General features: G+C 51.1%; 1 protein-coding gene across 2 annotated transcripts in view; it reads right to left on the reverse strand.

The window, feature by feature from the left end:
* MCFD2 (multiple coagulation factor deficiency 2, ER cargo receptor complex subunit) overlaps positions 1-3,426 on the reverse strand; it is an 11,394-nt gene extending 7,968 nt beyond the window's left edge. Inside the window, exon 1 of one of the 2 annotated variants that reach the window (XM_017862730.1) lies at positions 3,295-3,426. The gene's annotated coding sequence lies outside the window, so the exon portion shown is untranslated. The remainder of the gene's footprint in view (positions 1-3,294) is intronic. The other variant, XM_017862732.1, reaches the window with a different exon arrangement.
* Between the last annotated feature and the right edge of the window lie 1,242 nt (positions 3,427-4,668).

The raw sequence follows: 4,668 nt of genomic DNA on the forward strand, positions 1-4,668 counted from the left end.
GTGGCCGGCTCTCCGCTCACTCAAGCCTCCGCCTCCCGGGTTCACGCCATTCTCCTGCCTCAGCCTCCCGAGTAGCTGGGACTACTGGCGCCCGCCTCGTCGCCCGGCTAGTTTTTTGTATTTTTTAGTAGAGACGGGGTTTCACCGTATTAGCCAGGATGGTCTCGATCTCCTGACCTCATGATCCGCCCGTCTCGGCCTCCCAAAGTGCTGGGATTACAGGCTTGAGCCACCGCGCCCGGCCGTGTTAATGAATTCTTGAAAAACTGGCTGATTACTTGTCAGTGCCCCTTGCTGGATGGGCTTCGAGAGGACTTGGACTGAATCCACATTCCTAGTATAAGGCACAGTGCCTGGAACAGAAGCTGCTGGTTCTTAGCCTGTGTGCCATGGTCCTTGGGGAGCTGGGGGGACCACCTTTGCAGATATGCTGCCAATTTTTAATGTCACTGTAACTGAAGATGAAACTTTTCTTTTGGAGATATCTATCATGGAACCTATGGCACCATTTCCTCCAACTATTTGATTGGATGCTTAACATATCCATTTGGGGTGTGTGTGTTGGGGGCAGGGGAAATTCTATTTAGATAACGCCAAAAAGCAACTAAGTGATTAATAATATAGTAACTATGAGTCCAAATTATCCCTTCTTTAAGGGAGGCAGGATAAAGGCCAAGAACCACTGATTTTTGAACTTGTCTCATTTTGGTTTGGTGTTGCAGGTTTCTAACCATTGGAATGTAACAAAAGCCAAATCGATAAACATACAGAAAAAAAATTCCTCCAAGCGGTACATTGAAAACAGGAAATCAGGCTGGGCATGGTGGCTCATGCCTGTAATCTTAATACTTTGAGAGTCTGAGGCAAGTGAATCACTTGAGCCCAGGAGTTCAAGACCAGCCTGGACAACATGGCGAGACTCCTTCTCTAATCAAAAAAAAGAAAGAAAAAAAAGAGAGAGGAAGAAAGGAAGGAAGACAGGCAAGGGAGGAAAAGATAGAAAACATGGAATCTAACTGCCATATAACAAATTAAACTGCTGACAGTCAAAAGAAACCATAAGCAACTCCCTCTGCCCAAATAGGAGGTTGCATCATCCACGCTCTAACTACTTAGCTCAAAGCCATGGGCAAACAGCCTGAAGATAAGCCCCAGCTCATTGGCCTTCTTTAGGAAACTATAAAGGCCAGGCTGAAGAAAAATACAAGGGAGGAGAGATTTCTGCAAAGGGACTTTAGAGCACAACCCATACCTTGAGACAGCCCTCACAAGGCGCAGCCTCAGTCCTGGGAGGGCAGTGCTGGACCATCAGCAGCAGCAGTGCGCCTCCCAGTGCCTTGGCTGTTACAGTGCTCCCCTCCTGCTCTGCCAGCCTCTTCCTGGACCACAGCCTCCCCTCCTACTGGTTCCATCTGTCCATCTCCACCTTCCTTCCAGGACAGGTTCAAATGTCACCTCAGGATTCTTCCAGCCAACAACAATTGCTCTCTCATCCAACCTCACTCTGCAGCCTCTCACACTCATTTGACCTGAACATACGATCACAGGTTGTTCTCCTTTTCCATTTTTCTCTTTTTCTCCCTCTCTGAGAGTCAGGACCCTCGCTCCTCTGTCTCTCATTTACCCTATTGATTTCTGCTGAGCTGACCTGGCTCATGGTTGAATCAGGGCAGTGAGTCTTGGCACCTAGGTGTATGGTTCCCTATCCCACAGCAGATCTAGCCTAAGTTGGAACTTCCTTTGGGGCCCTCCAGTGGTTTGACCTGGCCCAACCCTTCCCTCCGGTTGTGTCATCAGTCCTATCAGCACTAAGAGTTTGGGGCCAGCCTTCCTGCCAGCAGCTAGTAGCAGCATCTCCCTCAGATCAGGGGCCCTTGGTTAAGAATTCAAACCCAAAGTAGCCACACTCACCAACATCCAGATATCCTGTATCCACAGCTAATACCAAAGAAAAACTGACCAGTACTTTCTCACTTACCCCTGTTATGGTCCTGGAACGAAGGCAAGAAAATAACCAACTTCCTAGGCTAAAGATACCTCTACACGGACTGAGGGTTGAGAATTGGCTCTGAAAAAGCAGGCATTTAATATTAATAACTTGATCTATTTGTTCATCTAGGGAGCGCAAGGAGCACCCATGCTTCATTTATACATTTAATTACCGTACTAATAGCACAAGGTGCTGAAGATAGTAATATGACCTCAATAAACTCCTCTCACACAGATTACAACCTGGTAGAAAAGAGACACCAGCAGGCAGACACTCGTGGGGTACCACGAAATCACCAACTCACAACTGAAATAACACATGAAGGATAAGAAGGATTATTTCAACCAAAGGACAGTGCCTCAGACATTACGAACATATTGAAGGAACACGTAAACCCAGAAGGAACTTGTTCTGATCCAAGAACCAAAAAAGATACAGTATGGTTGAAGACACAGTAGTGTGGAGACAAATGAATCTAAAGTTAAAAGAAGACAAGTCTTGAAGGGCTTTGTAAGCTCTGTTCAAGAGCTTGGAAAAGCAATGAGAATCCAATGAAGGGTGGTAAGGGAATGGGGGGACGGTTCTGATGACATGATCAGATTTCTGTTTTAAGACCACAGCTCTAGCCTCTCTGTATAGTACAAACTACAAGGATGAAGAAGAGATGCAGGCATCATCAGGAAGACACCGAAGTAGTTCAGAGGAGAAAAGGTGGCCTGAACTAGGTAGGGTAGGGGGATGGGACTGGAGAATGAACGTATCCAAGACAGCTTTGCGAGGGATTAGATGTGGGTGGGTAAAGGAGTGCAGCAAGTGAGAATGATGCCCAATTCTGGCTTGGGCACCTGGGTGGATGGCACTGCCATGCCCAGAGAGGGACTACAATAGGAGATCAGCTTCCCCCGCCGGGCACGACGGGACCCGAGGTTTCCCCGAGAGGGAGATGGGGGAACAAGGAGCAGACGGAGAGTAACGCCTCCGGCCCGCTGCTTTTGGTCCGGGCCAGGAGCAGTGTCCACCCGACACAGCTGGTCCCACAGGACGATCCTGGGGCCCCCAGGGACCAGCGAAGGGGGCGGAGATCTGCCCAGTCGGCCCCGTCTGGCTCCAGAGCCCCGATGGGGCACAGGCTTACGCCCCGGGAGACAGGCCGTCCTCCTAGCGGTTTAAGCGTCCCGAGACGGCCTGGGGGCCCAGCCCCCGCCCCTAGACAGCTCCAGCCTCTCATCTTGAGCCCAAGCCCCCAGCCCAAAGGAGAGGCGCCGGGATCCCGCCCACTGCGGACTGTGCGCTACTTCACTCACCCTTACGGTCCCCTAGGCAGACGCGAAGCCCTCCAACGTGAGCCTCACCAGCCCCCGTCCCCAGAACGCTCTTCCTCGGCTTCGCCCCGCCCCCACGACCTACCCTGCGCACGCGCGCTCCCTACCGCTCGCCCATTGGCGCCGCCAGGCCCCTCCCGCTGCGCGACGGCGGGCTATGAGGAAGGCTCTAGTGAGTCCACGTGTAATGGGCCCGCTCCCAGCACTGGCGGGACTGACGTAGTTCTACCTGCTTTCCCGAGGGCGACACTCGGCTCCACTCCAGTTGGGCCGCTGGACGCCCTAGGGGCCCGGCAGGTTGCTAGGCAACCCCGGAAGCCCTCAGGAACGTAGTTCCACGTGCGACGTAGGATGGCGGATCCCGATGGGGCAGATTCCAAAGCCGGCTCCCAACTGCGCTCCGCCTCTCCTATACAGGGCCGTTGTTTCAGGTCTCTTGGTTCGTCCTGCAGCAAGTTGGGAAGAAAGATAATAGGAATGCTAATTCCTTCCTGATGAAATGACCAGAACACGCTGGAGCCGGCCTTGGACGCTACGTTTCAAGATTGGCCTGCTTCCAGCTTCTGCCAGCCCCAGTGCACAAGCTGCGGTAGCTGCTGTACCTGCTGTACCTGTTCGCTTCCACAGGAGTCCCAGCAAGACTATGCGACCCAGTTCAAATACCACTTTCCCTGTACCGTTCGTGAAATCAGCAGCTTTTGTCATTCAAGAGAGGACAAATTACTTAAAAACAGACTCATGAACAAATAGGTAAACGAAAACATCATCCCTGTATAATCCTGCCCTTACACCTGTGCTCCTATACAAGATTAACATTCAGTGAGTATCTCTTAACCTGATGGATAAATAGTGTAGGACAGTCGTTTCGTTGTTTTGTTTTGTTTTGAGACGGAGTCTCGCTCTGTCCCAGGTTGGAGTGCAGTGGCGTAATCTTGGCTCACTGCAACCTCCGCCTCCCAGGTTCAAGCTATTCTCCTACCTCAGCCTCCCGAATAGCTGGGATTACAGGCGTGCGCCACCATGCCCGCCTAATTTTTATATTTTTAGTAGAGACGGGGTTTCACCATGTTGGTCAGGCTGGTCTCGAACTGCTGACCTCTTGATCCTCCCGCCTCAGCCTCCCAAAGTGCTGGGATTACAGGCGTGAGCCACCACGCCCAGCAGGACCATGGTTTTTTTTTTAAACCCTTCTCCCATTTCTGTCCATAAAGGTGCATAATCATTTTTCAGATGAACCTGGGTCCGGATAGGAAAGACAAAGGAAGTGGCTAAGTAGTTAGATGCCTTGAAAGTTGGCTAATGCCACTGCCATTGACTGTCTCGTACCTTTTCCCACCTTCATCTGAGATTGAAATC

Source organism: Rhinopithecus bieti, unplaced genomic scaffold (genome assembly GCF_001698545.2).
Source record: "Rhinopithecus bieti isolate Rb0 unplaced genomic scaffold, ASM169854v2 scaffold_61117, whole genome shotgun sequence".
In the NCBI taxonomy this organism is placed as follows: Eukaryota; Metazoa; Chordata; class Mammalia; order Primates; family Cercopithecidae; genus Rhinopithecus; species Rhinopithecus bieti.